This window comes from Ursus americanus, chromosome 24 (assembly GCF_024610735.1).
Source record: "Ursus americanus isolate L20-20 chromosome 24, mUrsAme1.1.p, whole genome shotgun sequence".
In the NCBI taxonomy this organism is placed as follows: domain Eukaryota; kingdom Metazoa; phylum Chordata; class Mammalia; order Carnivora; family Ursidae; genus Ursus; species Ursus americanus.
This window is the reverse complement of record NC_142150.1, coordinates 23,201,691-23,215,000: the sequence shown is the minus strand read 5'-3', so window position 1 is coordinate 23,215,000 and position 13,310 is coordinate 23,201,691. Positions and strand designations below refer to the sequence as shown.

The 13,310-nt window shown below is 36.8% G+C and overlaps 1 pseudogene; it reads right to left on the bottom strand.

The window, feature by feature from the left end:
- LOC123799512 (suppressor of SWI4 1 homolog) overlaps positions 1 to 10,037 on the bottom strand; it is a 130,540-nt pseudogene extending 120,503 nt beyond the window's left edge.
- Between the last annotated feature and the right edge of the window lie 3,273 nt (positions 10,038 to 13,310).

The following is a 13,310-nucleotide window of genomic DNA, read 5'->3' as shown; positions in this document are numbered from 1 at the left end:
AAAACCATACTCTACCTTCTCAAGAGAAAACATCTTCCTTAATACATGACCCACAATACTGTCAGTAATTTGATAGTTTTCCAATGATTTACAATTCAAATTTTAACCTTTTCATAATTTTTTAACAAAATATTTCTCAACAAGTCCATTTATCTCCTTTAAATTTGACTTTTATAAAATGAAGATCAAAACAGCCTATGATAATTCAGTCAGGTAACAGGAAAAATGGAGATTCCTCTCCCTTTTCCCCTCACTCCTACCAAGCTAGGTACGGTTAAAATCCATTTCTACAATTCCACCAACTTGTCCTCGCCTTTCTCATCTGTGTACTTCTACAAATATGTTAAAACATTACTGGGTATGCTGCTAGAGGGAGGAGGGAGCATTATGTGAAAATATTAATTTTCCTTGTAAACAAAGAATCTTTTTTGTGATAAGAATGAGAGAGTAAGAATATGTATTGTTTGGTAATTCTTGCCAGTTTCTCCCAAGTTAAGTGAGAAGCAATGATGAACAAACTACATTCGAAAGGAAAAATATTTCTTTCAAGTAAAATTTTACATCCAAATGTCTCTTCCTATTCCTTCTTGCCTCAGGCCTTCCTTAATATCCAAGGACCCTTGTAGTAAGGAGGAATCTTCATACGAACTTGAATTATAGATAAAATAATCCTGTGTTAGAGCTACTTAATTTCATAAATTCCAACAGCTGAAAGCCACGGATGGCTGGAGATAGAAAAGAAATAGGGTACAGCTGCAAGTGTCTATTTAGTACCATCTGGTTTTCATTCCAAATTCATCAAATATCTAGTCCCTGACACCTGCTACGCTTCCTTAAAACCTCATGAATCTATGCTGAAAGTTAATAGGAAAATGTCATTTTCTGCCATCCTTTTCTTGGTCCCTTCTTCCCTAAAGTTACTTTCCACACAGTGTCTTTGACACTACATAATTCCTAACTTTTGGAATTCTTTTTTTTTATTATTATTTAGTAAATTCCACTACCTGAAATATTTTATAGTCTTCCTAAGATTAGGGTGTGTCTTTATAAGCTGCTCATAACTGAAGGTCACTGAAAGGATCAGCAGAAAAGAAATCTTTTCTGATCTTCCCTTATCTTACTAAATCAGAGTGTCCTAAAAATAAAGCCAAAAATACAGCTGCCATTAACCCCTCTCTGAAGGAATCCTATTCGGGAGATTTATCCTTAGCGGGGGAGGGGTGGGTTTAGTTACCATAAACCCCCCTCTGCTCTGCAGGAGCTTCCAGCCAGAGAGGAGACTATTCATCACCAGAATGAAAAGACCCAGTAGAACCTTCCATACTTTCCCATTGAAGTTCTGACCACCACAACCGCCTTTTGTTAAGGTGATGTTAACACTTACTTCCCGGAATTCTGACTTACTGCTGAGTATTCCCACATGGGTAATCGACTTTTCTCCTGTTAATATACTGCCAGTTAATTCAGACTCCCAAACACTGCACCTAAACTGGTAAAGGGAAAGGTTTTCCTGCCAACATAATTCCATATGTATTTTTGATACCATAGATGTTTCTGGAAGAAGAGAAAAAGTCAGGAACTGGTAAATTTTTTAAGACTTTTCTCAACAGTATAAGGAGCTTATGAGTTCCCCCAAATACATGAATTCTCTGTATTGTGGAAATACAGGTCATAGCCCAGATTATGATATTTAGATACAGCAAATCCTAGCAGGATATTTTTTCACTGCCTCAACTGACAGTTTTAACCACAAATCAAGTTGCAAAGAACTAGAGGAGAGGGAGAAGAAATTGTTGCCAAACGCATTTGCTGCCTTGAGTGGAAACATGCTCCTTAAAAGTGCATGATTCACACGTGACTGCCAATTGATGACCTATTTAAAACAGCCCAAATCTAGCCGAGGCTAAACATAACTGAGTCAGACAAAATAGTTTTTAGCCAACTAACACAATCAGCTCATTTCAACTAATTGTTACCAATAAAACACATTACAGAATTTGTCCCAATTATTGCCTAGGATCTACTAATACTGAAAAAAAACTCCAACAGTATTTATATGAAATTCAAATTTATCCTGTATTTTATCTATCAGCTCTATTTTTTGAGTTCTCTGGAGGATTACAATGTGGAGATAGGATTAAAAGTTACTACAACACAGTAAATACCTACACCCTTTTGTAATACTTTCCCCTTGTTGTGTTGCTCAGATTATTCCTCTTTGGGGATAAGAGTAAATAGCAAAGCATGAACAAATCTTAAGTAACAATCCTTTAGTGGGGTGAAAATAGAAGTCTCTGTATCTAACTAGATCATAAATCATTAACGAATATACATAAAGGAGATTTCTAGGACTCAAAGCATTAATTGAGCTGAAGCACAGTCCCACCCCTAATACCCAAATAACAAGTAGGCATTTAGCAAGACTCTGAGGGAGTGAGAGACTTGGAGGACTAAATGAAAACGGAGGGGTAAGGGAATGCTGGATCTTGCCACCCAAAGTGTGATGCATGAAACAGCATAACCAGCATCGTCTGGTAGCTTGTTAGAATTGCAGACTTTCAGGATACCCTCAGACCCATTGAATTAGAATTGTTGTTTCAATAAGATCTCCAAGAGATTCATATACACATTAAAGTCTGGGTAGAACTACTCTAGATAATGGGATTCTAAAAAGGGAAAATATGGGCACCCGGGGTCACTAAAAAGGGGAAAGAAAACACAACACATAGTAGTAAAGCCTGACAAAGGCAGACAGTCCCCACCTTGGCCAGTTTCTATAAGCAACAGGTAGCCCCTAGTTCCTGTGAACAGATGAGCTGCTCAGAAGTAAGGACTTAGTCTGCTCATGCCTCTAACAAAATTGCTATGGACAGGGTGTCTTAAGCAACAAACATTTAGATTAATTTAGATTAATTATTTAGATTAACTGTTGCTCACAGTTCTGGAGGCTGGGCATTCCAAGGTGACAGGAGACTAGATGTCTAATGAGGTCCCTCTTCTGGGTTCAAAGATGCTGTCTTCTCACTGCTTCCTCAACAGGTGGAAGGAGAGAAGGAATGTGTCGGCACATCTTCTACGAGGGCACTGAGCCCTATCATGAATTTTCCACCCTCATGACCTACTCACCTCCTATAGGACCCACCTGCAAATACCATCACACTGCATATTCAGTTTCATCACATGAACTTTGGGGGAACAAAAACATTTAGTCTATAGTGATATCACTGGACCCTCCAGAATCAGCAAGCCTAACTAGGTGGATTAACTAAAGCCAGCTCATGGCCATTTATATACCACTCCTCTGAAAGAATCTGGGGTATAACCGAGCACGAATAAAAGAGGAGCATCAGGCACTTTCTAATCAAATTTAAACCTGTATAAACAAGCAGATGTAATTATTCCAAATACATCAGCAAAATCTGCAGCTAGAATGCCAAGTCCATCTTGTTTTAGGTGCATACATATTGATGAAAATCTGATCTTAACTACATTTATTTGAAAAATATATCTACTATAATATATGATAGTCATAAGAGTGCCAAGGGCAGGGATATATTTAACAGGGTTTGTAATCTCATCCACTTAAAACTACCTTGGGGAACATTGCCATTTTTCCCACCAAGGACAAGAAATATCAATATGTATAATAGAATCGAACCATACTTTTAGATATATTCTTGTCCAGTATTTTGAAAGTGTTAGCACAGTCTTTCCTAAGCAACTTGGACAACTTTCTAAGATATATCTCATTATAAACTCTGCCCAGCAAAGGAGGAACAGCGATTAAGGGGGAAAAAAAATGTTAGTTAAGTCAATATATTTAACTAACTGTCCCATTTATTAGAGGAGGGCGGAGAATGTGAGGAAATTGTTTGGGTCGGTTGCAAAATAGAATCTGCTAATTAATTGATTTATGATCATTAATCTGGCCGAACCTCTTCCCTCATTACGGGCAATCCAGACAAAAGGGGCAAGTTGGAATTTGGTTGGATTAAAGCAAGATGTGCTCCGGAAGGACTGTACTCCTGGGTGCTGTGGGGCAATACAAGTGTATTAACAAAACTGTTACAAGAAGCATGCTTCCTCTTTTCCATTTCAGCAGCAAGTGGCAGGCATTTATCAAAGGAAATTGAACTGAGGCTGTTGCAGCAGGATCAGAGAGAAATTAGATTCAGATGATCTCTACCAAGTAGGCCAAAACCCTCTGATAAAAACAAACTATTATTATCTCTACCTTCCCTTGTTCTTTGCAGGTAGAACTCGTTCTTTAAGAGCAGTTCCCTTCTGTATGGCCACTGATCAGGCAAGAAGCTTCTCCCCAGTTTTGGGAGCGAATGTCCACATGTCTATGCCAATCAAGATAATTTTTTTTGCCTTGCCACTGATTAGTTTAGAAATAGATATGTGATAGCATTCTGAACAATAAATATGATTCTGCTGGGAGGCTATAGGCTTTACTTTTAAATAGAGATAGAGAAAGGGAGACTTCTATTTCTCTCTCTGGATGAAATTATGTGCACAAGATACTTGGAATTGCCATAAACCCTCTTAGGACCATGAAAGAAGCTAACCTAAGAAAACAAATCAAAACTGTTAAAGTTGGCAGAAAGAAAAAAAAGAACCTGGGTCCCTGATCATATCATTGAGCAATGAATAAATCAAGTCTGGAAATCACCTAATTTGTTATATAAGATAATAAATCTATTCTGACTTCGGTTTCTTTTACTTGCATTCAGATTTTCTTAACCAACTAAAAACTCATTAGCCAGAAATTCTATTATTCACATAAGGTAGAAACTCACACAGGTCATTGCATAGAACCATAACTACTCACAAAATGTGTCTTTACTCAAGCAAAGGGAAGAATGTTCTGCAAAGTCAATGTGTTCTTACATTCAATGTCAGAGTAGACCACTAGTGTTTCCTTCTATAATGTGAAGGCATCTGCACACCATGCTACTTCAACTTATATACTTGTGAGTTGACCAATCAGAATTTAAAATACCAAGATGGTTTTCACCTAATATTTATCTCCACTTAGGCTGGCTCTGTTAAGTGGTTTCCTGCACACTGTATATGATATTCCTGGAAATTGCCCATAACTATCACAAAGGACTCTATTGCAAGTAAAAGTCTCAACTGATTGGCTAGAAAAATAAAGAGAATTTATTGGCTCACAAAATCCAGTTGCTGTAATTAGATCAGTTAGGAGTCCGGTTACTCTCTGATTCTCTATTCTGCCTTCTGAGGCCTTTGGCTTCGTCCTCAGGCTCTACTAAACTTCCCCTTCAACCAAATCAGTGTCAACACAGCTGTCCACACTCTTGCTTCATGGCAGAAAAATGACTATAGCAGTTCTCAATCTCAAATCCTGACACCACAATATCTAGGGGAAGAAAGAAATCTCCTCTTTCTCAGAGGAGTCAACAAACATTTCACAACTCATTGGCTCTAGATTAAAAGGAGGGAGTACATCAAATGGCATAGGCTAATCAGTGCCAACACCTGGAACTGGGGTGGGGTTATTTCTACTTAACTTGGTTGATGAAGAAAGGGAGATATCCAAAAGGAAAAATGCTGTCCTCTTGCCGAGATAAGTACGGAAGAATGGATGCTTGGGAGGAAAAAAAATATATATCCATTATGCCATGGAGAAATTAGCATGGGTAATTTAAAGAGACCATGCAGGCAAATGAGTGAACTTTTATTTTAATTTATTATTCTTAAACCCTAACTTTTTTTTAATGATCTGATTCCTACCTAATGAGTTTAGGGATGTAGGGCAGATTTGATCTATGAGAAACAGACAACACTACAGAAAAATTACATACACTACTGTACAACTCGAGTCCCAAGGCTTATATTTAGCAGGCTGATTATTCATTGAATATTTTTTTATTTTCTCTCGAACATTAAATTCCAACTATCTCTACAACCCCCACAAATCTGTCACTTGTTTTACTTTGAAAGCACTGAGAACATAAGCCACAAAGAAAATTTAAAAGGAAGTTTAAATGTACTTTTGTCTATCATTAAATCTTATGCACAAATCTGCCCTACCCCTTTTTGTTCCTCTCAATAGCTCTACTTGGCTGACATCTAATTCACTGGGGGTAGAAAAAGGAGAAGGAATTTAAAATAGAAATATTAGTTTTTAATGCCCACAATTTCCACATAATAAATTTTCTTTTCACATTAAATACTTGCAGAATGTATTCAGGTATGCCCCATTTAGCACCACGTTATACAATTTTTAGCTAATTGTACATTGTTTCCTATATAAGATTACCAGTGTGTTATGTCATTCATCTTATGGTAAGCTTTCTGCTCTTTTGAACAATGCAGAGTACAAAACAGCAGAGAAATGCAGGATACGATTCTCATTATCATTACCATACTTTAGTAGTTTTAATGAGGTAGGGCTTAGTAATTCATAATAAAGATTATGCAATTTTCAATATTGCAATTTTAAAAGTGGTTTAGTATCTGCTCAATTTACCGGTTATTTCAAATATGCATCACATTACAACCTTCAGGTAAAAATTCTAGCTATTCACCAATATCATGACAAAATTATCATCTGATACATTTATTCAAATTCAATAAGATGCAGTCAACATAGCGTATTGCAATGGAACTGTATTTCGTTTATTTATCCATTGGTCCATTTATGCATAAAATCACTCAGGCATATTCTAAGTTAGGTACTATATATACAAAATGTAATAAGACACACACTTTACCCCTAAAGAGTTCACCATCTAAGTTGTCCATGTGCTCAAGCAATTTATTAATGTACGTGAGTTTCTCAATGTTCTGTGCCTCAATTTCCTCCTCTGTCTAAGGAAGATAATCATAGGACCTACCTTGTGGGCCTTTTGTGACATTGAAATAAGAAAATAAACATGAAGTGTTAAGAAGAGCTCTAGCAACCTAATATGTACTCACTAAATGTTAGCTATTATTGTTAGTATTACATAAGAGAATAAAAATCACAAAAATAATAACTAGTTCTATTAATTTGTTCAATGTATTCTGAATGCTCATTGTGTCCTGGTCTATGCAAGGCCCTGAGAATATAGCAATGAAGGAGATAGATACATTATCTGCCTCCAAACTAACTCAGGAATGAGAAAATCATAGTACTATTCAAGGGAAGTATAGGACATGGAGAAGACAATATAAAATATGTTGAATATCAGTATGTCCCACACCTTGTGCCAGAAACTTTAGAGAAATTTTCTCATTTTACTATCCTATGAGGTAAAGCTCAAACAGTGGCCCAAGATCATACATCTCCTAGAATAGAACTCTGGTCCAAATATAAATTAATTTTTTAAGCTCTATACTATAAAGACCTCCTAGATCACACACAAAAAAACAATTAGGGTAGTTTGGGAAGTCTCTGCCAAGAAAATAAAGAGCTTTGAAAGATTCCACTTTGAGAAATAAAATTTGAAGTACCTAATTTAAATTAATGGTTCCCACTGCATGTTCTGTGGAGCACTGTTTGTACAGATATGGATAAAATCGGTTAATGTTGAGAAGATAGCAGTGGTGGTATAGTTTCTTAATCCTCTTGAATCTCATCATAAAATCAGAGCAACTAGGAAAACAAAATGAAAAACCCACAGAGAAATCTTTATCAAAACCAAGAAGCAAAACAGCCCCATGACACACTATGAGGGGGTGAAAATCACCACCAACTCTAATGCCTACATGGTATCAGAATCTATTATGGGGAAAAAAACAGAAGGAAGCAACTGATGAAACAGAGAACAGAAAAACCTTAAAATTGTCATAAGATTCTCAGCAGTGGGCCAAGCTTCCAAACTACAGAGGGGTTTCACACATGCATAGGTGATTGGAAGGAGTCAGTGCTAAAAAGACTGAAGCAACCTGGGACTTAAGCCCTTCCTAACTCATCTGCCAAAGCCCCCAGGACAAACAGCAGCCAAGGAGAAACTTCTGGAAATTGATTTGAAATTGGACAAATGGAGGTATTAAAGACAAAAAAAAATAGACTATCCAGATAAAAATTGGAGTGGGGAAAAGCAAGTATAAGAACATGGTTTAAGACCTCAGAAAATAACAGAAAAGGTATTTATAGACCAGGATGTTAAAAACAGCTATTATGACCAGTTTTCATCTTAAAAAAAAAAAAGCCAGGAGAACACATTTTATATAAAAAGATCATCAACAGAAAAAAATTGCTGTAAAATCCCATAAAAAGAAATCATAACAAAGAGAAGAAGGATTAAAATAACATCTCTATAATTAACTCATGCCAGCAAGATCTTCCTAGAAACTGATGAAACGTGCAACCCAGTATTCCAATATAGAGAAATACATAAAGAAAAACAATGTAAAACATAAAAGTACAATATAAGTGATAAATAGGACACTCATAAATGGGTTTTAAAACTCAATAAAAAACATATATAAAAAAAAAAATCCAGGGCACAAATGAAGGCTAAACCAAAGGGAATGTAAGAGCAAATGAATGTGCACACACACACACACACACACACACACACACACACACACATGCTTGAAGGGAAGTAGTGGCTGAAAAATCTTAAGAAAAGTAAACATATACAATAAATTTAAAATATTAAATAATTTCAGGAATATATAAAATATAATAGAAGAAAGAGAAGACTCAACATACGTATAATTGGTTTCCCAAGGAAGAAAACCCAGGCAATTCATCAAAGCAACTGTTAAAAAACTCTAAGTTCAGAAAACTTCCCTGAAATATACAATGAAATGGAATATTGCAAAATATATACCTATGAAACTACATATTAAAAGTATCATACATATTTATATCCATATGGGAATATATAAATTTATTTATATATAGTTATATTTTTATTTTATGTGAATAAAACATATATTCATAAATACGAAAATATGTATTTTCACATATATGACACTACATATTGAAGATGATGAATTATCGTTTCTGTCATAGTTTCAAATACTTACATTCAAAACAAATTTCTTTAAAGATTTATTTATTTACTTGAGAGAGAGAGTGTGTGTGCACATGGGAGCAGGGGGAGGGGCAGAAGGAAAGAATCTCAAGCAGACTCCCCACTGAGTGTGGAGCGCAATGTGGGACTCGAGCTCATGACCCTGAGACCATGACCTGAGCCAAAATCAAGAGTCAGACGCTTAACTGACTGAGCCATCCAGGCACCGCAAAAATACAAATTTCTGATTCTTTATTTGATAAATCTATTACAACTATCCAACAACCCTACAGCTAAAAAGCTAATCTCAAGGAATTTCAAAGCAAACCTTCCTTTTAATTCACTTATTATTTTCAGAAAACTATTACTCTTAAATGTGTAATAGTTCTCATAAGTCTTTTAAAATGTAAACAAAAAATGCTATTTTTTATTTGTTTAAAAGTCAAATGAAGTCATTAATTCATCTGTATCTGAATTAGAGAACCTGTAAAAAATTCAGTATGTCTCTGGACTATATGCTGATAAAAAAAAGTGTAACTAAGTTCTAATGGCCTTTAAAGTTGTAAGTACAAATTAAAGGAAGATTAGGTTCCCATTGTGTCTAATCTGACACTGCACACATAACCCCTGAAAGCTACCAATTTTCATATGAGCACCCAAAACACTAAACATGCAAAACTCTTTAACCCCTTCAAATCATTCTATGCAATGTTACCTAGCCACCCTGACCATTATTTCCCTCACTCTTAACTCCCATGGAAATTATTTTCTCTTATTTGGCCTAATCCTTCCTACCAGATAAAGCTTCTCCAAGCTGTTCACACCAACTTCTTGCCTCACACTTAAAGTTGCGATGGTCATCTGGTTCACTCCATATCTGGCAACTCTACATAACATCATTGCTTGCCCCATTCCTTGAGCACATGAGACTTTCATCATCATTAGATTCTCTAGGCTGATTCTTCCTTGAATAGAATCTTCCATCAGGAAGATCTGCCCATACAGATCACCCAAGTGGGCAGACTGAATAGGACTCAGCAATGCCCCATACTGCCACATCTTCCCAAAATATCTAGGAGTGCTACCATTAAGAATCTGTCCTACATGCAAAATAGATTATTTTGTGGTTAACCTGCCATTTGCTGTGGTTATTCATTATCCATGTCCTAATTTTTCTTTTCATTTCATTTGAGGGATAAATTTAATCTCAGAATTGCTCACTCATACTGAAGACTGTTATCCACATATGAAATCCATCATCTACAGAATATATACCATTCAACAATATTTTTTTTCTTTTCACATCAAGTGTATACATCAACAAAGACTTTATTTGCACAAAAGTGTTCTGATAATTTCCTTTTAAAATTAGATCTTGCCAGGCTGAAAGTATAGTAAAAATGTTAAATTTGATTTGCTAATATGAATGTGTAGGCATTGAGGAGAAGACCTTGGGATGGTATAAGCTGTGTGTTGACATCATGCTTTTTGAAAAAATAGTCACTTTCATCATTTTTTATGAAATAGCTAATAACATAGAACACTGCATATTGATGAGAAGAGCCCAAGATTAAGCCTCTCAATCACAAATTATTTTCAGCAGCTGCTTTAGAAATAGATGCCTGCTTAAGTGATTTGATTAGTTGGACAAGTTACTCAATATTGCTTTCCAAAAGCCCAAATTACCAGATTAGCAATTTCAATAGTTGTTTTTACTGTTGTTGGTCTGATTCAATTTAAGTGAGACATAATTATCTACAGACAATCAAGGTAATTTCCAAAAGTGTTAAGACTTAATCATTCCTTTATCCATTACCTTACTCTGATGTTTTTGAATGAGTACAAACTTTCTTTTTTTTTTTTTTGAGCAATGTGCCTGTGAGCAATGTGTCCAGTGCAAGAGAGAATTAACATCAAATTACATCTGAAAACGTTTAGAGAGAGCAATTAGTAGCAGAAAGTCAAGAAGGGAACCCCAAACTCCAATTTATTCTGGTCAGTCTGCTACAATTCTGCAGGACCGTTACATACAAGTCTGAATTACCTCTAATCTGTGAATTCAGGGGGTTAACAATTTTAATTAAAGTTACGTTGTTTGGTTCTGATTCTTTTAGTAGTCCTATAGAGAGAGTCTGAGACAAAATTACTGTCAAATGAAGTTCTTTTGTGACTACCTAAAATAATATTTTATTTATAAGTATTTATTATGTGTCACACTGCCACGTAGTTTTCTATATGTGGGTGATGGTTAATGCATGTGCCAACCTGACTGGGCCGCAGTACCCAGAATATTTGGTCACACATCATTCTGGATGTGAAGGTATTCTTTAGATGGAATTTAACATTTAAAGCAGTAGACTTCAGGTAAAATGGATTACTCTCCATAATGTGAGTGGGACTCTTAATTAGTTGAAGACCTTAGGAGAACCACAACTGACCTGCCTTGAGCGAGAATCAATTCTGCCGGCAAACTGCAACTCTTCCCTGGGTCTCCAATTCCTTAAAACATCTCTCTCTCTCTCTCTCTCTCTACACATACACACACACACACACACACACACACACACACACACATACACGGCCTATTGTTTCTGCTTCTCTGGAGAACCCTGACTAATACAATCTGTGATCTTAGCTAGAACTCCGACAGCTCTGTAAGGCAAATACTACTGATAGTCCGGAATTACCAAGAGACTAACCAAATCAAGATCATAAAGCTTCAGTTGAAGTCTGTCCACCTCCAAAGCCTAAGTGTTGGTGGCCGCACTCGAATGCAAATCAAGCAAGCAAACAAAGCGTCCATACTAGAATGCAAATTAATGCAAAGTAAGCAAGCGTGTGGACATCCGTGTGCATAGGTATGCACGTGCATGTGTGTTCATGTGTGTTTGAAAGCACGTGTGTGTGTGAGAGAGAGAGAGCACGTATATGTTGGGAGGGTGGTAGCCACACAGCAAGTTAGATGAAGGCAATTTTCCTCTGCATATTTGTAGTATAAACGCCTCCATTTAAAACGACCAGGCATTTCTTAAGTGGTTGCCCTGTTTTTTAAATTAAATAAGCATTATTAGAAGCTCGATCTCCATATGAGAAAGTCCTGTCTTCTTGGATCTGGAGAGAAATTCTAGGTCATTGTCACACTAATGAAAAGAAAATTATTTTTAGAGGACATGCAGAGGATAAGTGTCAAATTATTTAGGTGTATAGCCCATAGAACAGGACTTAATATCTAATTCCTTTGGCATATTGCTACTGAGATGCAGGTGTTCTAATATCTACCACATTGTCGAATCATGGACTTAAAATTCTTCATATATATGATATGTTTCTGGTTGATATTGATACTCCCCCCATGTTGATGTGGCAGACTGGGATTCATGCACTTGTTAGGAATGGAAGAATATATTTCTTTGCCATGTCCATTTATTCCCACAAAGTAAACCTGGGCTTGATCCAGAGGTATCAGTGAGCTAATATACCTCCCAAAGTGCCCAACTCATGATTAACACAGTCAGGTCACAAAGGTACCACTTAGCAGTTCTGGAAGAAGGCCTAACTTCCTGCCAGGCAGTAGCTCAGATGCCCCAGGAATTTGGCTCCACATCATAAGTAGTAGCTCTGGGAAGCACGCTAAATCATACTCATCAAGATTTCTGCCAACAGTGAGGCTGAATGGGCTCCACAATTATTCTAAGGCCTTTCCAGGGACACCGCCTGTGGTAACAAACACATTCCTATGCTTTAGAAAAGAATCAAGAAATGTCAGAGTGGTATGAAAATTTAGAGGTCACAAATCAGCACCCTAATTTTCCAGATATAAAAACTCAGTCTCAAAGAAGGGAAGTGACTTGTTCAAGTGTCCCAAGTGGTTGCTAGCACGGTCTATTTTCCCTTCCACGTTTGATTTTGTGTTATTTCCATTGCCCCACGCTCCTCCAAATAAGGTGTGCTTGCCAGAAAATTCAGGCTAGAATAATTCAACCAAAACGAGAGATTTTTGTCTTTTGTCTATTCCTTCATTACTTTTCCTGTTAACTTTCCCCAGGAAATCAGGAATTTTGTTTTGGCATTTCAGGATGCTGCAAGCAGCCTTCTCTGAGTGACCCTCAGGGGGTCTCAGTTTTATTAACAGGGGTGCAAACCCTTTCCTCTGATGTGGAAGGCAGAAAGGCTGGGGCCCCGCAGCAGAGCCGGGAGCCTGGTACCTCTGCCTGTCTGAGCACTTCCCACCCTCCCATGCCCTTGCCACAAACCCTGTTGCCCGTATTTTCCAGACATCAGGGGGTTCTGCAATGTTTCTGCTACCAACAGCAAAAAATCCAAAACAGGCCA